The following is a 27,029-nucleotide window of genomic DNA, read 5'->3' as shown; positions in this document are numbered from 1 at the left end:
ATATCATTATTACTGAACAGTCTGCGATACACCAGCCTCAGTACCTTTTCCACTGTGGAAACGCAGAGGTGTGCAAGGCTGGTGTGATTTCTAGGTTATCCTGAATATGGGTAAAAGGATCAGTCTTGCAACCACTAGAGCACATATTGTTCTTCTGATCTTTACTGATCCTCATTACTCTGTTAAGCTTTCTCGGCACAGTACTTTCACATGCATGGAAGTCCGATCTTGGTAAATTATGTAAAGAACATTGGAGGGTATTCTCAGTAGCTTCCATGGGTGGTTGAAGGGAGCCATGATAATATGCCATTAAGGCATGGGAAATGGAAAGGGTATACCTAAAAGGAAAAATGAAGCTGTATCACCCCTGTGAGGGTCCCCTGCCCCATGTGGTCCTCTCTCATATAGCCACCCCCAGGGTCAGGATCAGGTAGCGGCTGCCGTCCCCTGGCTACATGGGGAGAGGCTACCACTGGGAAAGAAGTGATGATGACATCAGATTCTTCACATCACTTCTTTAGCTCTATCACATTAGCAGCTAACCCAGACTTGTAGCGCTGTAATTTGTCAGATCATTGGCTCAGGCTCCTTGTCACTGTTAAAGCCATACAGCAAGAGCAGAATTCAGGTTTCTTTGAATATGCACATACCAAAACCCCAGCTGTCGCATCTGCCTTTCTCGCTATCCCACTGCAAAACGTTTTTAACTATAGGGCCACATACAAGACGATAAAATAGCCCTATTGTTCTCCAGCATGGGATCTGGCATGGATTCACATGCTCGTGAATATTCCCCATCGTCAGACTGGGAATCCTCTGTAAAAGAAAAAACAGTTTCACTTTCACTTTAAAACTGTATTTGTCCTCTAAAGCAATCATTATCCTCTGGCTTATACTGCCCCTATCCAATGACAGTCCTCTCCCTAAGCCCCGCCTCTGGCAGCCATTTTCAGATTTTTACTGCACGCTTCAGTGTTGGGACTTTTCTCGAGTTGCCCTCCGAACAATTTGTATGTTTTTTCCAGGAAATTTTGATTTTTGTTTCCACAAGAGCCTGTGTGCTCTTTCCTCATCAGCCGGCAACGGGGACCCATTGTCAGTGAAGTTTTGCACCCCTCAAGGATGAAGATTCGTCAAAGTTTCTGGAAGGCCGTCTTGGGCCTACTTCGTGCCCTCCAACCATGACGGAGGAAAGAAAGGAGGGAAAGACCCTCTTCAGGCCCTGCACCAAATGCAGGTACGTCTTCCTGGAGGACAAACATCTACAATGTCTTTACTGCCTGCACCTAGACCACAACGAGGTGGGGTGCGAGGTATGCCTGGGCTTCTTGAAGAAGACAATGAAAGACCAGCATAGCAGGCTAGCGGCATTGCTCAATTCGAACAAGGCCACTGCCCTGTGCTCCGAGCAGGGTCATGCCTCACCCAGGACTGGCCGGTCCTAAGAGCGGTCTCCCTCTGGGAAGAGATCAAAGGCCTCTGAGGTCACCCCATCCGTGGGGGTCCAAGATAAGGCCAAGAACCACAACTTTGATTCTACTGGGTTTGCCGCTCATGCAGGTCCCAGTTTGCATAGGCTGCTGTCACTATCGCTGTACGCCTCTGTAGCTAGCCTGCCATTGAGCCCTACTTCACAGAGGAAGTCATCCACCCCAGCCAAGATATGGGAGAAATCAGAAAAACCTACACCAGAAGAAGAGAAGAAGGCCGTGCAGCCCAAGCAGGCTCAACCGGTGCAGCCAAAGTCCTTGTCGACCACTTCGTCGACACCTGCTGTGACGACCATGGCGGCGGTAGGTACCGATCCAATGTGGGTGGCTCTTACGGCCCAAAAGGTGTCCCTGGCTTCAAGGCGTGACACGGCCGGCGAGGGGTGGCTGCGAAGGCTGCAAGCACCCCTGGGGGGGGCACCGGCCCAGATCCCGGTCCAAAGCCCGCAGAGAAGAAGGGGGGGGGGCAGGAGGTGCCAAGAGTCAGCCCAGTCCGTATGGTGCATGAGGACAACGATGGCGGCGCAGGGCCTAGCGATCCATTGTTCCCTTCGCAGCCAAGGGACATATCCATGGACAACCTGTCGACTCTCCACACCCTGCTGACGGAGATCCAGCAGAGATTGCCCCCAGCACTGACACCTGTGGTGCCGCAGGCCCCTGATCAGCCTCTGCGTAAGAAGAGAAAGTGTCATCCGATGCCTCCACATCAGCCTCCTCCACCACGTCGGGCCCCGACTCCACCAGCGGACCTGGATACACACAAGTACACTGGTCCGGACACGGCCACAGGAACCAACGAGGATGAGGACTTTGTCCCGGCAGATGATGAGTCAGTGCACCTGGACCCCCTCAAAGAGTCTCTACACCAGACGAGGTGGGATCATTCCATTCGATGATCTACCGGGCCTCCGAGTTGTTCCAGATGGTGCCTGAGGAAACCAAGAAAGAGGGCTTCTTGTATCAGCGACGAGAGTCCAAGAAGAAGACGATCATGGCAGTGCCCTTACTGTATGACATTTGGGAGGAAAGCCTTGCCCTCATGAAGAACCCATGCACGGCTCCAACAAGCGAGACAGGTTGGAGAAGAAATATAGGGTGCCAGACTCCACACCCAAGGGCTTCAGGTCACAACTGTCGCCGGACTCGGTAGTGTCGGCTGCCACAAGGAAATGGTCAGCTAATCCGGCTTCATCATCATCATCAGTTCCCCCGGACAGCGAGGGGAAGAAGATGGACTCTAAGGGGAAGTGAGTAATTTACACAGTGGTATCCACGATTAAGACGGCTAATGCTCTGGCTTTCTTGGCCCCATACGACCGGGAGCTTTGGTATAAGCTGGGCCCGATCCTGAAATTCCTCCTCAAAGACAAGAAGATGGAAGCTCTCGCCTTCTTTCAGGAAGGGGAGGTGGCGTCAGACCATGCCATTACTGTGGCAGTGGACATCACGGACACGGGTTTCTGGCAGATGGAAAACAAAGTCTGCTTTCGTCAGCAGTGATGGTTGAAGGCCACTAACTTTCATCAGAACGTTCACTAAGAAGATGCTGGACATGCCCTTCGACTGAGAAAATCTGTTTGGGAAGGCGGTCAACAAAGCCCTTCAATCCATAAAGACAGATACGGGGATGGCACGTTCCCTTGGCACTCTTCGCTCCTCCAGGGTTGAATCGAGCAGGTCATCCAAGGGATTCTCCACATCATACAGGCAACCTCCCCAATCCTCCATGCAGGAAGCCTACAGATGTCGCTCCCAGGCCTACGGTAGCAGAGGTCTGCGTCACCATCGCCCGCAAGGCAGGGCGCCCAAGCAAGCCTGAACCGGCCAAGATGTCGGGCCCCCACTCATGCACCCTGGTGGGCAGCTGGCTGACGAGGTTCGTCAGCGAGTGGAGGAAGATCGCCGACAGATGGGTGCTGGGCGCTCTCGGCTACGGACAGACCTTGGAGTTCCAATGCAGGTGCCCACGTATTCCACTGGTTCCCTGTCAGGAGCTCCACATCCCTCAGCTGGTGGAAGAAGTGCGAGCCATGTTACGGAAAGGGACGATGGAGCGCATTCCGCACCGACTCTGGGGCTCCGTAGTCTATTCTAGATACTTTCTGGTAAGAAAGAAGACGGGGTTGGATGGAGACCCATCCTGGACCTGGGCCATCTGAACAAGTACCTGAAATCCCAAAAATTCAGCATGGTCCCGTTGCACCACGTGCTCGGCCAACTGGAAGAAGGGGATTTCTTGACATCTAGAGGATGCGTACTTCCATGTCAACATCCACAGAAAACATCGAAAGTTCCTTCAGTTCATGGTGCAAGTCCAGGACCACCAGTTCAAGGCGCTACCATACGGCTTGAAATCGGCACCAAGAGTGTTTAAAAAATGCCTGGCCTCGGTGGCTGCCCTTCTGCATCTGCAGGGCATACACGTATACCCATACCTAGACGATTGACTGATTCAAACTCGCACTCGAGGCCTGGCCAATGAGCACACGAAGAAGACTGCCGACTTCTGACAGAGCTGGGATTCTCCGTAAACTATCCGAAGGCCTGCACCATTGCAGAATGCACTGTTCCTCTGTGCCAGACTCAACACAGTGTCTTGCTTGGCGTCGCCCTCGGAGGAGAGGCTATCAGCCATTCAAGGGAAGGTGCGACGACTGTCGTTGGTGAAGATGGCTACGATGCGGGCAATCAAGTCGTTGCTGGGCATGATGTTGTCCTGCATCTACCTCAACCATCTCTGCAGGTTGCAGATGCGACCCCTACAGGAATTCTTGGATGTACTTTGGATACAAGTGTCCGGGAGTTTCGTGGACAAGATCCGACTGGCAATAGAGTGGTGTGGGGTGCGCTCCCACATTACCCAAGGGACGGAATTTCAAACCCCACCATACCAAGAGACGCTCTCCACGGAAGCCTCGCTGAAAGGATGGGGGCTCACACCGGACGTCTACACGCTGGAGGTCCAGAAGAGAAGGATATGCACATCGACATCCTGGGGCTATGAGCAGTGTGCTGCCACCAGAAGTCTTTCCTCCCATCTCTGAAGGGCAAGGTGGTGAGGATCTCAGACAACCCCACCCACCACCATGTTCTACATCAGGAGACAATGGGGCATCCGATCCCCAGCCGTCTCCAAGGAAGCTCAGGACTTGTGACACTGGGCCATCGGACAGGGGATGTTCCTCGTCCTTCTCCACCTGGCAGGCATCAAGAACACCATTGCAGACTCCCTCAGCACAGAGCTGTGCTCCTGCCACAAGTGGGAACTTCGTCAGGATCAGGTTGACCGCCTGTTTGTCAAATGGGGCAGACCCCCAATCGATCTTTTTGCCAGAAGTTTGCTTAACCGAGGATCATGGGGGAAGGGTTCTCCTTCCTATGGGAAGTCTGTTTCTGTAGGCTTTCCCTCTGTTTCCTCTCCTGCTCCATGTCATCAACACACTTAGGCAGTGTTGGTCCAAGATGATACTCATTGCCCCAGCGTGGCCACGGCAGATTTGGTATCCAGAACTGCTCAGCCTGTCAGCGTCGCCTCCAGTCAAGTTGCCAGTACTTCTGGTTCTGCTCACCAGAGAGGGAGGCACAATCCTTCATCATGACCCAGGATCGCTGAGCTTGAGGGTATGGCTCCTGCAGCCTTAGAGTTTGGAGGTTGAGTTGCCAGCGGACTGCAGGGAAGTCCTCGCCAAAGCCAGGGTGTCATAGACTCTAAAGTGCTACGGCCATAAGTGGAAGCGTTTTTCTATGTGGTGCCAGTCACAGAAGATTACCCCTCTGAAGGTCACAGCTCCCCAGATTCTTCCATACTTGCTGTCCTTGGCAAAAGCTGGACTGGCTCACGCTTCCATCAAGGTACACCTGGCGGTCATCTCACACAATCGTAGATCCCCGGGTAAATCCTCGCTGTGGTCCCATAGACTTGTCAAAGAGTTCCTCAAGGGGCTTTTCCAATTTTTCCCGCCTGTGAAGTCTCCTGCCCCGGCATGCGAACTTAACGTGGTCCTGATGAGGCTCATGGGGGCACCTTTCGGACCTATGCATAAAGCCCCACTCAAGTTCTAGGCCCTATTCTGCATGCAACCATATCTGTCTTTCCATGAATCAAGGGTGGTACTGCGTACACAGCCCTCCTTCATGCCGAAGATTCTATGAGAATTCAACCTCAACAAAACTTTGGTGGTGTCTGTTTTCTTCCCGAAGCCTTCTTCGCCGGCGCAGAGGACGTTGCATTCGCTGGACGTTGCTCATGCCTTGAAGCTCTACGTAACATGCACAAACAGTTTTCGGAAGACTTCTAAACTGTTTGTGAACTTTGGTCCTGTGAACCTTGGGAAGGCCTTGTCCAAGGCTTCCATTTCAAGGTGGCTCTACGCCTGCATCATGCACTGTCATCGGCCGGAAAACCAGCCTCTGCCGGGCTGTGCGAGAGCCCATTCCTCCAGAGTGATTGCTGCGACAACAGCATTTCTTTCTGCTGTGCCCCTGCTTGACAGCTGCAGGGCTGCGACGTGGAGGTCCATGTGTACCTTCACGAAGTTCTACTGCGTCAACAGGGATTCCAGGGAGGAGTCCAGAGTCGGCCAGGCAGTGCTACGCAACCTATTCGCTTGAGGTGAGTCTGTTCCAGGGGTAAGTGGTAATTGCTTCTGTTGAGCCTTGCCACCTCCCATGGTTGTGTAATGTAGTACTGCTGTGTAGTAGTTATTCATGGGCATGTGAATCCATGCCAGACCCCTTGCTGGAGAAGGTTTAAGTTTCTTACCTGTACCTATTGTTCTCCAGCATGGATCTGGCATGGATTCACATGGGAACCCTCCCTGTGGCCCCTCTGCGGCTCTTCTTGGTCATACTGCCACTTTACGTGCTCACCAAATCTGACGATGGCTGCCAGAGGCGGAGCTTAGGGAGAGGACTGTCTTTGGATGGGGGCAGTATCAGAGGACAGTGATTAGTTTAGAGGAGAAATACAGTTTTAAAGTGAAAGTGAAACCGTTTTTTCTTTTACAGAGGATTCACAGCCTGATAACATGGAATGTTCATGAGCATGTGAATCCATGCCACACCCATGCTGGAGAACAATAGTTACAGGTAAGTAACTTAAACCATATTTGACAGTCGTATGCTGAGCGATGTTCCTTGGAAACTTTTTTCTGACTACATTGAAGAAATTATTATTGAATACCTCTTTAATAATTTGTTTACGGTTGTTGAACAATCTCCTTACATGGAATCCTTTGTGTTTCATGGGCACTTTTTTCACTTCCTGAAATGTAAATAGATTTTCAAACTATATGTTTCACTCTTTCTGATTATCGCATGTTATTCTGATTAGGGATTTAAGTCTGACGAGCTATTGGTTGCTCTTGATCTCCTTTGTGGTTTTAAGCACAGTGCACCATTTTGCACTGCTATCACTCATATATCCACATGTATGGGAAATTGAACTCTGTACACAGAATATTTGTGTTGCTTGGTTACAGGTATAATGCAATTTGTGAAAATTGACACCCCATGCCTGACCTCTTAGAAAACCTGTGCCATATGGTGTCCCTTTCAGGTTACTCCTTTCATGCATGTTCTTTGACATCCTTTTACAAAAAGAGTTGTTCTACATATAACTAAAGTCAAATTAATACATTTTTCAGTGGTAATACTTTGTAAACATTCCATTTCTTTTTTACGTATAAGACACATGGCAAATGTTCAATACATTAATGAATACAATCAGAACAAGATAGTTATCGGTGCAAATATTCAACAGTGACGTTGATCTTTTGTAAGTTCGCTGGGAGGTGTAGAGAGAGTTTCATTTTTTGCAGCTTCCTGAAGTGGTTGTATCCAATCCCAGTCTTTTAATCTGGATTTTACTTTTGTGGGATTTTCCTCTAGCTCCACCTCTGAGTTTCCAATCTCCTGGCGTAAGGCACGATTTTTCTGCATCCACCCTGTCAACATCTTGTTGGATTCCTTTTTGGCTTCTTCTCGAATTATTTCGAAGAGTTTGATTCTGGGGGTTTGAGTTTTTTGAAAGAGCATCAAAACGTTTAGGTGAACGGTTGCTTTTAAGGATACCAGGCTTAGTTCCCTCCTAATTGAGGCCATCTGCGTCGATGATGGTTTATTTAAAAATGTCCTCCAGAAAAAGCCTTCTAATCTTATCCAGATACTGTCTGGGATGGAGGGCATTGCTTCGGTACCATACACGATGACCGGGATGGCTTTTGCTTTATAGAAGTTAATGGCTGGTTGCAAAGCAAATCGGCTGTATTTTCTATCCACTTTCTTTGTTTGCGCTGTTAACGTATATTGGAACAATCAGCTAGACACCATAGATAAATATATTAATCAGATCTCTCAATTAGTGGATGAATGGCTGAGTGAGGCTGATTAATGATAGCTGGAGATTTTAATACCGATTGTGTGAATGATGGGCTTAGATTGAAGTTGTCTGACCGACTGCATAGGAAGAAATGGGATAATCTCTGTATGACTAGGGACCTTCATATTTTGAACAAAGCAATGGCTGATAATTTAAAAAATGGCCAGTACCTGGAAGTGAGGGGAATTACAAATGGCAATTGATTATATTGTAGTTTCCAGAGCACTGTTAGATATGTGTAGCTATTTCGCAGTGAGGACGACCACAGTGAGTGATCACAATATGCTAGTTACTCAGTGATCTATGAAGACAAATGAACCCGGTACCCAAGGCCTTAGAGATCTGTTGGTGAATCCTGCGAGAACCGCATAGAGAAATATAGGCATAGGAGCATGACATCAAATGAGAAGATGACAAATTATGTGGATCATGTTAGCAGGGAGGGAAAGTAGATAACTGTTCAGTTGAGGGTTTTAATGAGTTTCTCCTGGATCAAGAAATTCCAAACACAATACGTTTAAGAGACAATTGGCATACATACTCCTTTAACAAAGAAGTCTGGCTAATAAAAAGGGGTGTGAATTACCAACTCAGACAACTCAGAATCAATGAAAATGGTGCAGGAAATTACATAACTAAGAAAAAGGAAATGCAACTAACGTATAAGCGTTGGCTAAGGGGCCATAGACAACCTATGAATAACAAAACTGGGGAAAAGATGTTGAAGGTACTTACAAAAAAAGATACAAGGAGATTCTGGTCTATAATAAATGATAATGAACATCCACAATGTGTATTTCAATCGACAGGTGTGTCTGAGGACTCATGGATCACACACTGGAAAACCATTAATGGCGTGGGCTCTGAAGAGTCCAGCAAGGTTGCCAACGGTAATGAACCATCGATCGTAGAATTTGAGGCACCGAACATTGAAAGAATAATAGTAAAAGCATCTATGTCTGCTGCATGCTGTCCAAATTCGTTATCTAATGTGGTCCATAGAAATAATGTAAAACTATGGGCTTTGTTACTGGACCTGCTACTTAGGGAGATCCTTCGGAAACGCACAATCCCTCCATCCTGGAGGTAATATATTATAGTGCCTGAAGTGGGAAAAGTGAACAAAAGGCTCCCACCAATCCCCTCTCAACCCTGGCCTAGAGGATCACGGCCCAGACATCCGCCACGAGAGGAGTTCCCCCATCTCCCAGACAACCAAATACCCTGGTACAAGAACATACGGATGTGCCCACCCGCCTGCCCACCAGCCTGCCCTGCACATGCCGACACCTGCGGCATGGATGAACTCGACTAAACCATCCAGCACCAAATCAACACATCGTTAGAGATGCCATGACGACCTAGCCAACGGTCAGCACACCCGTGCAAACATACATACCGGACACTCCCACACCAATCCACACGAAGAACATACTCAGTGCTATGACGTAGGCGACGGACACACCCATGGATGTGCATCTTTATTATTTTCCACATAGGCTTCTCAAAGTGCAGAAACGCAAGACGCATAATGAACTCATCTAAAAAGGCTTGCTCACGCTTCTTCTAAACCCTTGTACCATAATGAGAAATATAACGAAGACACAATACTGGGGATAGAGCAATATGATACCATAACCTAAAGCGCTCTGTATCAAACGGTTCCACCTATGCACCAGGCCCAAGTAGGCCGCAAGCAAAAGCTTCCATGAACATTGAATGAGCAAGAGCTTGGTTGCTGACCCTGCAGAATAAGCCCGGCGAAAGCAGACAGTCAAGGGCACAACGTTGCAAACTCTCGAAGCGCAAGCCGACGCCAAGGTCGCACCTGCAAGATAAGCCAGGCACACAGTGAGAAATGCAATATTAATTGTGCAGAATTCTGCCTCAAACACGGTCCCACCTCACGTGACCAAGCCAAACCTGATAGGATGCCAAGCCCAGGAGGAAGAAGGCGCCTGGATCCCCCGTCTCAAGACACAGGCAGATACAATTAAGCGACTCAATGGACATCTGCAGCGGTGGGAGTAGTCGGCCTTCCTGCTTATGAATAAATCCTCACATTGTCTGCACATACCCATAGTGAAACATTGTTGCAAATGACAGGTGCACCGTGAGCTGGGAACAGCGATGGTCCCAGACTGGGGGGCTCGCGGGAGAACCAATCAGAACACGGGGCCCTTATCACTGACGCCATTAACATTAACCAATCCTCAGGGGTCTTCATGTAACAATTTTTATGTATCAAACTGAAGGGAAAACCCAAGTATACCACCTGACTGACCCTTAACCAATAACAACGTTCTCTATACGTATGCTATACTAACCCTACCACTCAGGGAACCAATCCAGAGTGGCGATAGGTTTTTTTTGCCAACTTTCTCAGGTGACGCAAGTAGCGCGTCATACTAAGGTAAAAAGGGCCTGCGAGTCCCACGATGTTGAGAGAATGTCAGGACGGACGCATACGATCCTTGACCCATCCCTGCCGTTTTGTTTAATAAACAGCAGAATCACCTTGCTTCTTGCGTGTGTCTCATACTCTATCTCTTTTGGGATATACGGGAGGAGTTGGGGCCTCCCTGCCCAGAGGTCCGCGGACGGCCCAGCCGACCCCGGGAGAATTCCCCCCCGACAAGTTGGAGGCACTGCTGAGATCTGTTTAAGGTCTGCTTTTATTTTTATTTTTCCAAGTACTCCCGTTGCGAGGAGGCCCGGCGGCGCGGCCCCCTCTGCCGCTGCCCCCTTTTGAGGACTACAGGACCGTCGCGGAACTGCGAGAAGACCGGACAGCGCAATCAGGATATTGGCCCTCGGGAGCCGGTTGAGAAGTATCCCGCCCGCGGTTGGCGAGTGTCCAGACGTAGTCCAGACGAGGGGAGGTGGCGAGCCGCTTGGAGGGGTGCACCCAGTTGAGCCACCCCACGTCAAGAGAACTTGGTGAGTATGCCACGCCCAACAAGCAATGTGAAATTGTGAGGGAGGGGGGAGGAATTGAATGCTGGAGGTATTGCACAGGTGCGCGGCGAAGGTTTGATAATTTAGTGTTGGCAATGAAATGAATGGTAGCCGGACGAGTGTGAGAGCAGTCCGCTACGTTACGGGAGAGAAGAGGGCGGAGCACGAAAACATCACGTGCGGCCGCTCGTAGACACTGATTGGCCTAGGTCGCGACCATGTGTAGGGGTGTGTGTGTACGTGGTTTCCTACGATTTGGCATTTATTGATCAATGAGTAGATGAGGATCCCTATTGTTCGAGCAGGAAACTCGATAGATAGATGACGTTTCCCTGTAGGCGGTAGCTAGCTAGTTGCCCAATACGGAAGATAATTGGCTGGTTAAGCCCTCCTGTCGAGGGGCGTATCACACGCGAGGCGACGCAGCGTGCGAAGTCCGATTATATTATTGACTACCTTGTTCCAGGAGTAACAGGAAGACAGCTGTGGGGTTAACGGGGATAGATTGCAAGTGTATTTTGGACTTAAAGAATATATGTAGATCTTACCAGTAGTTCGAAGAGAACGGTGACGTCACCAGTAGGGCTTTCATAGGACATCTCGAGAACCAGGCATCTTTATTTTTTGAGTGGCGGGGAGGAGAGCTGTGTTAAGAGCGTGGAAACGGAGGTACACGGTAATGAGTTGATCGGGGAAGGCGAAAAGGGGGACGTGGCTGCGCACGGAGAACGCCGGCCACGGCAAGTGCAGAAGAGGGAGGAGGGGCAAGTGAAAGTAGGACGGCAGTATAAGAACGTCACAAGGGGCACGCAGCCGCAGGGGGCTACGTGCGCCCCGGCCACAGGGGGCCGTAAGGGTGTTGTATAAAGGAAAAAACGAAAGAAAAGAATATACAGATGTAAATACTATATTTTACTAATTTTTCCTTAGCGGACTATCGCAAGTCCCCAAACTTACGGGGCCAGGTAAAGATATAAGGCTGTATATTGTAAACTGCTGGTGAGATAACCGCTACCAAATAGGGGAAGGGTAACAAGTGGAGCGCTACCATGTCATACGGGACTGGATCGGGGGGGTGGGGGAACACCCTCACTACCCCGCTGCAACAGATATGTAAAACACTATCACCCCATAGGGAGAAATTGATCAAGTACAGCATAGAATGGACACAGGGGACGGACAACAAAATGACGACACCATGGCCGCCTAATGGTAGCTTTGATCCATATACCCAACACTCACTATTAAACCATCTGCATAATACATACAAGGGAAAGAAGTTGGCACACCATGTGGAGGTGTTCAACTTATGGAGGATGTTCCAAGGGTCCTGACCAGGACCAAACGGAATGTTCATTGTAGGAGAAAAAACGGGAGATAAGGAGATTAAGGAGGAGGGAGAGAATGGGGAAAAGGAGAGTGAAGGGACACAGAACACGGGGAAAGGACAAGAGGGAGGAGAAAAGAGTGACAACTCAACCGAAAATGAAATAAAAAAGGAACAGAGCGACGACATACCTCTAGCGAAGGTAGTGAAAACAGAGGGAGGGGGGTTGTATCCTTTAAGAGAACTAGGAGAAATAGCAAGAGAACAATTAAGAGCGGCTGAGGGGTACTCGAACCCGGCATACAGCCCGCCTCCATATACAGCTACAGGTGGCCACACGGGAGGGGAGCGGACTAGTACAACGGGACAAGCTCATAGGAAGATGCTAGCCGAGGTGGGGAGGGCTGAAGAAGAGCAGACTACGGACGTAGGAAATGATGAGTGGGTAGCTGCGCAGATACTATTAAAATTACGAGGTTCATTAACAGGAGAAGAGAAGGAGGTGGTAAGGAAAATGGACGAGGATAATACCCGGGGGAGTGAAATAGAGGGGGAAGGAAAAGGGGATGAGCTGTTAAGACAAAAGGAAGAGACTTTGGAGGAACGATTAGCAGAATTGAGGGATGAGCAGAATGCACTGATAAAGCAGCTCGAGAAGGGGGAAAGAGAGAGAGCACAGGAAAGGAAAGAAGGTAAGAATGAGTTGGAAAAAATGAGAGAACGAACTGAGGAGCAAAGGAGGGAAGCCGAAAGGTTAAAGGCAGCAGCAGAAAGGGTATAAAGAGCAGCACTGCGCGACAGGAAAAAAGAGGAAGAGGAGAAAGAAAAAGAAATGGCAATATGGAAGAAGAGATTGCTGTCAGAAACGACAAGGAAATACGAAGAAGGGAGGATGATAGAGAGTATATTAGAAAGGGAGAGGGAGAGATGGGAAAGGAAGAAAGAAGATGAAAAGATATTGGAAAAAATGAGTTGTGGAGTAATGGAAGAATTAAAAAAGAAAAGAGAGGAAATTGGTAGAGAAATAGCGGAGAGAAATGAAGGGGGAAGAGAAGATAGGAGGGGGGAGAGTGAAGTAAGGAGGCATGTATATAGAGATACAGTAGTAGCAACAACATCAGCACAAAGGGGAGCGATTGGTAAAGAAGAAAAGGGAGGAACGGACCTAATAGACTTAAGAACAGTAACGATTGGGGGGAAAAAGACAGTTTGGGGGTTACCATTTATGAACGACTTTTGTAGTGAGGAAGAAGGAATGGAGAAGGAAGGAAGAAATAGTGAAAGGGAAAGCCTAGATAAACTATACACCACCCGGACAAATAGAGACTCACCATGGATCTGCAGGAGAAAGGAAGAACTGCAGAGAAGTGAGGAGGAGGAGCATGGAATAGCGGAAAGGCAGCCACGTGAAGCTACGCCATCACCGTCCCGTCCTACATGCTCCACCACCTGACGCTCATTACGTGCAACATGCCCATCTAAACTAGCGCCCTTCACAAGCGAACTGACACCCTATGCAGGAAGGCTTAGCGACCTCCCTGGACGCAGGCAGGGACAACTAATACACACGCCCACCATAAATACAGGAAACGATTAAAGAAGGGGAAGTGGTGGAGGTGAAAGGGTGAAGAGCAGGAAAAATATGGACGAAACTGACGATGTAGAAGAGACGGAAGAAGAGGAGGGGTGTGAGGACGCGATTTTGTGGAACCCAGGGGGTAAAACGGGGCACAACTTAATGCCTCTTCTAGAGAGGGGAGGGGTTAGACCACAATACGTGCCTTGGAAGCATACAGACAAGGAAAATATAAAGTGCAGACTCCCATCATTAAGCGGAGGTGCGGGTAAATGGATATATGAAATGGAAAAACACACCGCAGGACAGAAGTTGGCAGTGGGAGATGTAAAGGGCCTTCTAATATCAATATTAGGGGATGCTGCGGATGACATCTGGAAGAGAGCGGGCTTCCCCGGGGTCACAATAACAAACACATCGCACGATGGGGCACCATTCGCAAACTGCAGTCATGCATTATGGCAGGCACTGAGGGTACAGTATCCAGACACATCAGACATAGGAGCCATTACCTCGCGCAAGATGCGTGAGAACGAAGATCCTGTTGATTATATCCAGGAAATTCAAGAGAAGTGGCGTATGGAAACTAGAGAACAATGGGACAAAACACCAGCAATATTCTATCATATACTAGTACAGGGGCTCACAGAACCAGTCCAGAAACAACTAAAGAAATTAGTGGGGATGGAAGCAAAAGCATGGCCAGAAATACAACTGACTATAGTACATCATTGCAGGACATGGCAAGAAAAAGTGAAAAAAAAGGAAGAGGATAGGAAAACGGAAGAGGCTAAACTAGCACAGAAGAAACTCACTAAATACACGATGGAAGGCGCACTAATAACTACACCTGCCACCATAAATCAAAGCCCCACACAAGTAGTGGCTGCACAAGACCCCTCCCAAATACAATCATCACAGACTGTAACACAACAGATGCCGCCACTCCAACCATACACGACTAACATGGGAGGAGGATACTCAACGCCAGGAGCTGGGTATTATAATTACAACCGGGGAAGGAGTAATGAGAGGGAGAGGATACAGATATAACACACAACAACAGGTGGGGGGACTTAGAAATTCCTACCCCACCGGGCACCCAGTATACCAGGACAACACAGGAAGCTTTCCATGGCAGAACAGGGAACCACTGGTGTGTTGGATTTGTGGATTGGTAGGACACATGTCACGTACGTGTAGAGTGAGACCAGGCACACCGTTGTGGAGTGAACAGGGACAACAAGAGCTCACACAGGAACAGCAGGGCCTCCAGCAACAGCAGACATTGCAACAGGGAAATGGACAGCAACAAATAGTAACACCACAACAGCCACGGACATATCCACCGCCTCAACAACAGGTAGCGATTACACAACAACCCCAAGCACAGCAAGTACAGCCACTTGCACAAGTCCAAGACCATAACATAACCTCAACCAATACCCAACTACAGCAAACACAACTGGGTAGGGTGACAGTGCTGGGACACAACCCTTACACGGGAAGTGGTCAATCATTATACCCCCAATAGGACAGCCCACAGACGACCTTGGTGTGTCCCATCCTGTCGGTAACACCTAATAGTGCGGAGGAACCACGCATAGAGGTAACGTTAGGTGACAAAAAATTATCATTCCTTGTTGACACCGGGGCGACCCGGTCTTGCATAAGGGAAGGTAAATTTCAGATGTCAGGTGAAGCCATGAACACCCAAGGATTCTCTGGGGCTAGAGGGTTGGTTCCCTTTACTGATAACATTCCCTTATCAATAGGGGATTATGACATGTCAGTCCCACTTTTATATTCTAGGGCCTCACCAGTAAATATAATGGGGAGAGACATAATGAGCAGGTTGAATATGACGATCTCCTTTACGGAGGACGGCATAATTTGCTCCACTCCAGGAATTAACATGCTCACTGCACGACGGATTATGCAGGCATACTGTGGACAGACAGTGACTAGGGCTGAGCCAGTAGATGGTGAACTGTTCCAGTACGGGACAGACATGGCATTGCATGGATACCAGGGATAGAGGGAAAGATCTGGAGGAGGCCAGCAGCCTACTTGTTTAGACCAGAAACACCAGCCAACGAACGAGAAGGAAAGGTGATTTCAGTGGACATAGAGAGCATTATAGCAACCGCTGATTACATTGCAGTGCATGCCCAAGACAGAGAAGGAAGAGCATGGAGGGCAGTAGTAGCACTGGCAGAGGGATGTAGACTCACCCAGGTGTCAGATGAGGAGCTCTTCTCAGGAGAAAAGGAAGAAGGTGAAATGGTATTTATGATGAGTGTGGAAATATGGCTAAGGGTGACGTACAAACAAGTGGCACAGAAAATTGCAATGGCACTTGAGGCACCCACGTCCACCCCAGTTCCCTTTTTTGAGGAGGATATGGCAAAAGTACCCGCATCATTATGGACTACTAGCCCCTATGACGTGGGGTGCATAAAAAGCATAGGGGGAGTAAGAATAAAGTTGAAAAAGGGTGCAATACTCCCCAGAGTGAAACAGTACCCACTATCAAAAGAGGCAGATGAGGGCATATATGAAACAATAACGGCCCTTATAAATAATGGCATATTGGTCCCATCAGAATCTCCATGCAACACAGCTGTATACCCAGTGTGCAAGGCTAAAGGGGGATCTTGGCGCTTCATACAGGACCTCAGGCCTTTGAACAACATAGTGGAAGCGGAATACCCCATAGCAGCAAACCCGGCTACAATATTGTGCGGCATTCCAGCAGAAGCATCACGTTTTACAGTGATCGACCTTAAAAATGCCTTTTTCTCAATACCACTGCACCCAGACTCACAAGATCTAACAAGCTTCACTTACAGAAACACAAAGTGGAAACACACCAGACTGCCACAAGGGTACTGCGAGTCACCCTCAATATTTAACAGAGTAATCCAGATGGATTTGGGTAACATTGAAGTAGAAAGCACAGTGTTACAGTATGTTGACGACATAATAATAGTAAAAGCATCTATGTCTGCTGCATGCTGTCCAAATTCGTTATCTAATGCAGTCCATAGAAATAATGTAAAACTATGGGCTTTGTTACTGGACCTGCTACTTAGGGAGATCCTTCGGAAACGCACAATCCCTCCATCCTGGAGGTAATATATTATAGTGCCGATACACAAAAAAGGGGAACGGTCCGATCCATTGAATTACTGTCCAATCGGCTTGTTGGACCCAGACAGCTAAATATTTGCCACAATTGTCCTGGAGAAATTGAACGATTGGGTGAAAGAAAAAAAGCTTCTGTCCAAAGCACAAACTGGGTTTCGAAAGGGGATGGGAACAACGCTGAATGGCTTAATTTTATCCGTATTGAAGGATAAAATCGTAAAGGGCCACAGAGGTAGCCAACACGAGTATTTGTGGCTTTAATAGATTTCTCCAAAACCATTGATCTCGTTGACAGGGAACTGTTATGGCAGAAATTAGAGGCATGGGGAATTCCAGCATTGCTACTCGCAATACTTGAGCACATCCACCAAGAAACCAGGATTAAAATAAGACTGAACTCTAAAGGAGCATTGCCAGCGGCAATTAGAACATTTAAAGGGTTAAGGCAAGGATGCATATTTGCACCATGCCTATTTAACCTTTTTATGGCAGACCTCTACCAGGCAATGTAGGATATTGGCCTGGTCACACCTAAATTGGGGAAAGAATCAATAAATTGGTTGGCCTATGCCGGTAATTTGGCACTTATAGACCATACACCTGTAGGTCTACAGCGCCCAATAACTAAAATGACTGAATATGCTGAAGGAAATGGATTAGTTAATAATCAAAAGAAGTGCCAGATTATTCAGTTGACCCATCCACAGATGGCCAGTGCAAAATATAACTGGCAGGTAAATAATATTAAGATAGTACCCCAGAGGGAGCTAATTTATTTAGGGTTCCAGTTATGGGACAAAACATCTTGTGAAGGCAGTATCAAGCAAATAATGAACAACAGTGAACAGTTGATGTATCATATGAAGAAGGTGTATAGTAAATACTGTAAATTCACAATAAACCCTTTGATGACTTATTATGTAGGTAAGGTGGTCTCGAAGATAATGTATGGATGGAAATTAACCCTGTGAGCCTAACTATTCTGTGGGTCAAGATTGAGGGTCACATATGGAAAAGGGTTTTGAACCTTCCCATGGGGGCACCAATACCGTCAATTAGATTTCAATTGAGGTTACTGTCCTTGGCATATTGGTTCCAATGGAAAGTCCTAACTTTAATGGAAAAAATGTTTAATCCAATGAGTAACACTATCTTTGAAAATCTGAATAAGGAGTTAGAGTCTGTAATAAGGGCAGGAGAGAATTGCATGAAAATGCTGACTCAATTAAGAAAAGGTTAAAAGAGACTGACGGATTGAGACCATCACTATTGCTAGAAATTATAAACTCCATACCACTTGGGCCAGAATCGATAAACTACTGGTCACATTGCCAACATATCTAAAGCAATTTCTGTGTCCCAGAATAAGGAGGAAATGTCAGTGCTTCCGCCTCAACCTACTGCCTACAGGGGAAATATTGGATCAGTTCACACACTTGAAAATATAAATGTGTCGCTATTGCAAATAGCATAAGGAGACCTTATTCCATCTAATGGTCGAATGCGTGACTCTGAAAATTATTAGAACGCGCATTCTGAGTAGTTTTTTTTTAGTGGGAAGGTTAGACTTTGCACAAGAAGTATGGTACAGGCTATGTGGAGGCAATGAGGTGTTCTTGACTGCAGGGGTGATAAGAATGCTGGACGAGCTTGGTCTCACTAAGTTGAATTAGTGGTTATTTTAAAATCTCTTATTCTATTCTTTTTTCTTCTCTCTGATTTTTATATTGCTATCGAATTATTAATATGTGGGATGTCAGTATTTTGTATTTTTTTTAGAGATAATGATGATGAAAGTATGTTTGTGGTGTCAAAAATGATTGCAGTATTTTATTTGTTTTAAAATGATATGATTGTTTATTAATCATGTTCTAATGTTATTTTGGAATATACATGTGTAAAAGTTCAAATATTGAATCTAATAAAAACATTTTAAAGGTAAAGTTTCAGGGTTGGTGTAATACCTAAAGAGCCCCACCTCTAAAGGGATGTTTCCCTGAAATTATGCTTCCAAGGGCCGTCGGTGTCTGAAAGTCCAAATAAAAAGTCTTCCTGTGTCTAAACCTATGCTTGCCCTCACTCTATACAAAAATGTTTTAGGGGATCTTCTGTCAAAAATTAAAAGTAGTGGTTCATCAGAAAAATAAGGAAATCGGGGTTGGTTTCCAGTGGCTTTCTTGCCAGGCATGGGTTTAAGTTTAACAAAATGAGTTCAATCAAATAAGGCTGCTTGCCCCTTCCAGCTTTCAAACGCAGTCAGTTATTATCGGGATGTCTTTTGACTTCTTAATTAGGGCTTTCAGGCTTCCCTTCCCCCGAGCACAAGCCTCTTCCAATTTTAAACACAAAACATAATATATCACAGTTCCTCTTTTGGTTTCTCAGGGTGCACTTCCCCAGGTTCAGGCCCCTCTGATTCCAAACACAAAAGGCAGTTGATCCGGGTGTGCTCTTTTCTTGTTTGCAGCTTTTCTCACACACACTTTTCTCATGGGGTAGAATCAGAAGCGTTCCAAAAAACGCCAGGCTCTTTGCTTTTCCTCAGCACGACCACTCTCTTTGCCACTCTCTGTGTCTCTTACGTGCACTTTGCTTTGACCCTTTTATCCTGAGGTCTTCCTTTGTGCCCACTTGTATTGCCTTTTACTGCATTCACTTTGGGGTGCACACTTGCACTGTTCATTTCCACTCTGTACTTCTTCTGTGCCTCTTGCACCTTCATGTGTTAGTCTGCCCTTCTGTTTCATTCTTCTGTCTGGCTGTGCCTACTGGCACTTCTTTACATTCACCTCTGTCTTTGCACCTTTAATACAGTTACTTTCCTTCTCACTTGCACCTTTTCTTTATTTTCTGCTTGCTTGCCCTCTCTTGACTTACATTCCTTGCTGTGCACCCTTGCCCCTTTAATATACTTTATTTCTCCATGCTCACTCGCGTCTTTCTCTTACTTTGCTTTCAGGCCACTTGCCCTCTCTTCTTTTCACTTAGCTTTTATTCACTCTTAACTTTGCGTTCCTTTCTTTTAAATCTGTTTTCTTTCTGTCCTCTTATTTCTGCTATGCTCTTGCGCACCATTTACTTGCTTTCTTTTTACTTTCTGCTTCTTGCCTTCCGATTGGTGCCATTTTCCCAATCTTGCCTTTCTTTTCCCTTTCCCGTTCCAGCCTCTCGCATGCTCCTGAGTTTGTCTCTCTCTGTCATGCGAAACTCACCGGTTAATGTAGCGCTGGCGAACAGTCTCTCGGGGACGCTTTGGGCCTATGTCAGGGTATCACCACCTGCCGCTCAGACACCCTTGGGCCCGGCACATAGCCCAAGGGAACGTGCACTCACACAGACTCTGCCAGCAGGGTCCCAGCTGCCTTGCTCCGGCTCGCAGGAGACACGGCTCCCCAGACACGCTGCAACCCTTCTCACACACCGGGCCAGCTTTGCAGCACACCGCTCTCCTCTGGGTCCTCCTTCCTGCAGCTCCCAGCTTTGTGGTTTCTGTGGTCCAAAATGCTTTTCCAGCTCGCTCATCCACCTGTGTTAAACCACGCTTTTCATAGTGAAAAGACGAGTCAAGTGGAGTCAGGTGTAAATGGTCACAATTTATTGCCTGACCCTGCCTGAATCAGTTAATGGGACAGCTCAAGTTCTTTCTAGAGTAGGTTGCCCTTACTTTCCCCATGTTATTCCTATGGGTGATCTGTACGGATCTTAGTAGCCTCTTCCTCGTCTCGGTATTTGTTAGAAATGGGCAGAGCGAGATGGGGTGAGGGTGAAGATACCCCATGAAGGCTGAGGGAGAGTAAGTTGGGGTGTTTTGGGGACTGGCGAAATACCATTTCGAAGGGATTGTGTCCTCCGACCTATTCCTCATCTTAGATATCTCCTTCCAGCTCTGCTGGCCTCGGAAAAATGTTTCTCTCTAGAGGGCGCTGCGCGTCGACGTCCTCCGAGTCGATGTCCCTCGACAGCCGCCGTGTCGACATCATCCTGCCTATAAAGGCCGCGCGCAGCGTCCGTTGCTCAGTTCCGTTTTTCCGCGCTTACTCAGTGCCTCGGAATACCGTTGCTCAGTTCTTGTCAGATTAATCCTATTTACCTCGAGTTATTCGATCCGTACTCGATGGCTTCCTCGTCGGAACCGACAACTCCTCGATCCGGCTTCAAAAAATGCCGAGATTGTGGGAAAAAGATGTCGCTGACTGACCCTCGCAGAGTTTGTCTGTGGTGTTTGGGAGCTGAACACCATTGTTCGGAATGCGAGGACTGTATGTCCATGACAGCTGAGGCCCTGAAGGAGCGTAGGGGGAAGCTGGAGAAAGGTAAGACTTTTAAAGCTTCTTCTTCTTCGACGAAGTCGAGACACTCGTTTCCTCGTCACCATTCGCGCTCCAGGTCTCGGAGTGGGTCCCATCACTCCTCGAGATCGAAGCACTCGAAGAGGAGACGTCGAAGATCCCCTTCTCCGTCTTCCTCTTCCTCTGTTTTGCCAAAAAGAATCCCTTGCCCCACGAAACATAGTTCCCGGGCTGAATGAGAGGAATTCCGCAAAAATATGATGAGCGTCTTCGAGAAAGCGGCCTCGACCCCCTCGAAGACTGCCGAGAGCGATGCTTTGGTCGAAAGACCCGAAGGTCAAAAACGCCGCGAGTCGCAGTACCCGGCGAAGGAAACCTCTCGAGTGTGTCTCGAACCCTCGAGTAGGACTATGACCTCCAAACCTTCCTCGAAGGTTCCGTCGACACCGTCGACGAGGGTTCCGTCGACGCCGAGGTCGGTGTCTTCGACGCAGTTGTCGAGGGGACCTTCGACACACAGGTCTGTCGACTCGACGCCAGCTTCGACACCGGCGTTGACGCCAAGAAAAGTCACGGTCACGACACACCCAGCGACTATCCCCAGGTCCTCGATGGCGATGGCTTCGAGATTGTCGAGTAGAATCCCAATTCTGTCGAGGTCATCGAGGCCTCCGCCTTTGTTTTCGACGCCACGCTCGAAGCCTTCGGCGTCGACGACATAGACGTTTTCGAGGCCGATAATGACAAGTTCGGCACCCTCTGCCTTGGATATGGGATTTACTCCCTTTATGAGTTCAGAACAATTGAGAACTATGTCCTCAATTTTGGAAGAGGGTGAATTGTCTGAACAGGAAGACACATTTGAGTTGCAGGGACCTGTAACCCCAATTAGAGAGGAATTTTCCTCTCAAGAACGCAGGTTAAAGGATCTTCATGATTCCTTACATGAGGCAAGTGGGTTAGACACTTCCCCTGAGGTGGAATTTGCTAGGCCAGACCCGGGGGAGCATGCTGAAACCCCATATAGAGCCTTAATGGCCAGGATCACAGAGTTCATGGGGTGGTCTGCACCTTCACAATCTTTCCAACAAGATGACCTCACGGATATTCTTGACAAAGGCCCACAGGAGGATCCTGTGGTGCCTTTTCATAAAGCTCTTCAGAGGAAGATCATGACAAACTGGGAAACCCCAGATGTCGTACCAGCAGTAAATAAAAAACTGTCTACAAAGTACAGGGTATCTTCTACAGACCCAGAGTTTTTGTCTAAACACCCATCCCCAGAAAGTCTGGTGGTACAGGCAGCATCCTCTACAGATGTCAAGACGGCTTGTCCTACCGTCCCACAGGACAGGGACGATAAAAAATATGATGCTATGGCAAAGAAAGTCTTTTCAGCATGTAGCATGGCGTTAGAATCTGTTAATGCTACTTGCACCCTTGCTAGGTTCAGCCATACACTTTGGGAGTGTGCTTCTACAGCGGCTGACTGCATCCCGGAGGGAGAAGAAAGGGATGCGTTCCTGAATATTATACAGGACGGTAAAGACGCTATGTGCGAATCCCTCCAGACGGGCATTGATTCGGCTGACAGTATCAGCAGAGCAATGGCGGCAAGTACATCAACCAGGAGATTCGCTTGGTTGAGAAAGTCCGGTTTTGCCCCAGATGTGCAAGCCAGGCTCTTGAACATGCCATTCGATGGCTCTTCTTTGTTCGGGAAAAAGGCGGATGACAGTTTAGAGAAACTGCAAACTTCAAAAGCAGCAGCAAAATCCCTAGGAGCTGCAATCCGTCAGACTCCTTTTCGTCCCACAGGAACCTCTGCGAGGGGCAAGTCCTTTCGCTTCTACTCCGCATTCGGAAGAGGTAGAGGACGACCGGCTCAAAGGGGACAAAGAAGAACTACCCGAGGTGGACGGGGTAGATATTCAAAAGCCGCAGCAACAGCAGGTGCCTCTTTACCATCGGCATCTGCATCAGCCGCCCCAAAACCACTCTGAGGACTTCCCTCACAGGACACCTGTAGGAGGCAGGTTGACTCAACATCTGGCGGTATGGCAGGCTATCACGTCAGATGCTTGGGCATTGGAAACAGTTGCCCAAGGTTACTGCCTGCCTTTCCTACGTATACCTCAGAGTCATCCACCGGGGATCAGCTCTCAGAAAGCTCCAGATCCGCTCCTCTTGCAGGAAATTTTGGACCTGCTAGAGAAAGGTGCCATAGAACCGGTACCTGTAGCGGAGAGGAACAAGGGCTGGTACTCCCCTTACTTTCTCATTCCAAAGAAAGACGGAGGACTGAGACCCATCTTGGACTTGCGAGAATTGAACAAATTCCTCAGGAAAGACAAATTCAAGATGGTCACTCTTTCTCAGATCCTCCAGGCCCTTCAGTTCCAGGACTGGTTGGTATCTCTGGACCTTCAGGACACTTATTTCCATGTGCCTATCCATCTCAAACACAGGAAATACCTGAGGTTCGCAATTGGCAACTCTCACTATCAATTTCGAGTGCTGCCATTTGGGCTGACCTCCGCCCCGAGGGACTTCACCAAGTTATTGTCGGTAGTGGCTGCAAGTCTAAGGAGGGAAGGGATTCACGTCTACCCCTACCTGGACGATTGGTTGATCAGGGCTGTTTCTTCGGAACAAGCTCAGATCCAGCTAAATCACGTGTGCCACTTCCTTCACAGACTGGGCTTCTCCCTCAATTTAAAGAAGTCACAAATGATACCATCGCAGAGACTCCAGTTCATAGGAGCGATCCTGGACACTTCCCTGGGAAAAGCCTCGCCACCAGAGGTGAGGACTCAAGATATTCTACAGATGGTTACCAAGTTCCAACATGCCCAACGTCTCCCAGCCTTCGACTTTTTGAGGTTGCTAGGCCTCATGGCATCCTGCATTTTCCTAGTGCCAGAGGCTCGCCTGAGAATGAGATCCCTCCAGTGGGCACTGAGGACTCAGTGGTCACAATTCTCAGGGAGAATGACAGATCTTCTTCAGGTTCCCGACAGAGTAGCTCGAGACCTTCAGTGGTGGGCCTGTCAGGAGAACATTCTGAAAGGAGAACAGTTTTGGCAACCGTGGCCGGAGATAACAGTAGTCACGGATGCCTCACTCACGGGGTGGGGAGCCCACGCCAACGACTTGACCATCAGCGGTCGTTGGTCTCCATCGGAGTCCAGACTACATATCAACCTGTTAGAGCTGAGAGCCATCAGACTTGCGCTGAAGGCGTTCCTGCCAGCTGTACAAGGGATGAACGTCCTGATAATGACGGACAACACGGTGGTCATGCATTACCTCAACAAAAGAGGAGGCGTAGGATCACTACCCCTGTGCAGAGAGGCGATGCAGCTCTGGTTTTGGGCAATCCAAGAAGGAATCTCTCTATCGGCAGTTCACCTAGCCGGAGAGAAGAACTTGACAGCGGACGCTCTGAGCAGGCAGAACAGTCTCCCACGAGTGGGAGCTAGCTCAGGAAGTCCTTCAAGAGATCTTCGCCCTTTGGGGAACCCCTCAGGTAGATCTGTTCGCCACCAGCCTAAACAGGAAATGCGACCTGTTCTGCTCAAGGGAATTTCCCCCGAGAGGAGCTCTGGGAGACGCGTTCATAGTGGACTGGGAGTTTCCGCTTCTGTACGCGTTCCCACCGGTCCCTGTCATTCCTCAAATGATCAGGAGGTTGAGAAGATTCCGGTGAACCATGATCCTAATTGCCCCGGATTGGGCCAGGAGAACGTGGTACCCGGACCTTCTAGACTTGTCCATCTGCCCTCCAATTCGACTTCCACTCAGAGAGAACCTACTCTCACAGAAGGGAGGTCAGGTTCTCCATCCAGACATCAAAACCCTCAACCTTTACGCTTGGCTTCTGAAAGGCTGAGGTACAAGGATTGGGACCTCCCTGATGATGATATGGAGGTGTTGATTTGGGCAAGGAGGCCAGCAACAAAGTCTTTATACCGCTGCCGTTGAACAGATTTTGCAGCTCGTGTAGAGAACAGAATATCGACCCTTTTTCATGTGGTACACCAATGGTTTTGTCCTTCCTACTATATTTGGCAAATTCAGGCCTTCAAGTTGGCACCATTAAGTGCTATCTCGCAGCGCTATCCATCTTTAAGCGCACTGCGGAAGAACCATCCTATTTCAAATTACCCTTGGTAATACAGTTTCTAAAGGGGGTAACCAATGTTTATCCCCCAAGACCATTCCAAGTTCCCCTATGGGATTTAAACTTAGTACTAACTTTCCTGATGGGCACACCTTTCGAACCACTCCATTTTTGTTCGTTCAGATTCCTTACCCTTAAAACTGTTTTATTAATAGCACTTACATCTGCTAGAAGGGTGAGCGAATTACAAGCTCTTTCTTGTAAACCCCCTCACACAATATTTCACAAAGACAAAGTTGTCCTGCAAGTGAAGCCTAATTTCCTCCCAAAGGTGGTTTCTGAATTCCATATCACTCAGAAGATTACCCTACCATCTTTCTATCCTCCTCCTCACCCGGGGAAAGAGGAAGAGAGGTTACACAGGCTAGACCCTAGAAGGGCTTTAAGTTTTTACATCAGTAGACTAGCCAGGATAAGACAGGCAGACCAGCTGTTTGTAGGTTACGCAGGTCACAAGCTGGGGTTACCAATAACTAAGCAGACCATTTCCAGATGGATCATTCTAGCCATTCTGGAATGTTATAAACTGGCAGGGAAAGAGCCCCCTCAAAACCTTAGGGCTCATTCGACCAGAGGTATTGCAGCTTCATCGGCCCTCAAAAGAGGCGAGCCGGTTAAAGACATCTGTGCGGCCGCTACATGGTCGTCTGTCCATACCTTTACACATTTTTACAATTTGGATTCCTCCTCCAGTCAAGAGACTAGGTTTGGAAGGGCTGTACTGCATTCTATTCATCAATAGAAGACAGCGTGAAGTCAGTACTCCCTCCTCCAATAATAGAATACTGCTATGGGAGCCTATCTAAGATGAGGAATACGTCGGAGGACACAATCCCTTCGAAGAACAAGTTACTTCTTACCTTGTAACGTTCTTTCGACGGGATGTTCCTCCGACGTATTCCTCATCGACCCTCCCATCCATCCCCGCAGTTCTACTTCCCTTGTTGTTGCAGCTTACGCTCCTTCAGGGTGATTAGTTTAGTCCAGAAAGTATTATTGTGGGCTACAAAACGGAACTGAGCAATGGACGCTGCGCGCAGCCTTTATAGGCAGGATGACCTCGACGTCGACACGGCGGCTGTCGAGGGACATCGACTCGGAGGACGTCGACGCGCAGCGCCCTCTAGAGAGAAAAAAATTTCCGAGGCCAGCAGAGCTGGAAGGAGATATCTAAGATGAGGAATACGTCAGAGGAACATCCCGTCGAAAGAACGTTACAAGGTAAGAAGTAACTTGTTCGTCTTGCCCTTCGGCTTCCTCCTCCCAATCCCTCGTAACCCTCCACTCAGGTTATCCTCCCTCACTTGTCCATCCCCAGGGCCGGGATTCAAAAGTGGTGGCCCTTCCACTGCCACCCGAATGGAAGATCCAGAGGGAGTGGCTGGGAGAATACCGTTAGGTTTCTCACAGAGCGTTTGATGATCTCCACTTTAACGACTTTCGAAACAGAAACTTCCTGAAGGTGTGGCTGAAGATATCATATACAAAAGGGAAGATTTGATTGCCACAGCTTTAGAGTTTCTAAGCTGGCACCTGCTCTACCATAGATACTGTGAGCACAAGCACCCACTGCAGATGGTTATATGAATTGCACAGACACTGAAATAAACAGCTTCTACAAGTACTCTGACACTTAGGTTTGTGGAATCTATGCTTGGAGGAAGTGGGGTCCCA

General features: G+C 48.1%; 1 protein-coding gene across 2 annotated transcripts in view; it reads left to right on the top strand.

The window, feature by feature from the left end:
- Positions 1-27,029, top strand: part of ACOXL (acyl-CoA oxidase like) — a 1,650,624-nt gene that overhangs the window by 1,293,278 nt on the left and 330,317 nt on the right. The window lies entirely within an intron of this gene.

This window comes from Ambystoma mexicanum, chromosome 4p (genome assembly GCF_040938575.1).
Source record: "Ambystoma mexicanum isolate Mex_15411 chromosome 4p, UKY_AmexF1_1, whole genome shotgun sequence".
Taxonomy (NCBI): domain Eukaryota; kingdom Metazoa; phylum Chordata; class Amphibia; order Caudata; family Ambystomatidae; genus Ambystoma; species Ambystoma mexicanum.
The sequence above is the reverse complement of the archived record's forward strand: the minus strand, read 5'-3'. Positions and strand labels throughout refer to the sequence as shown.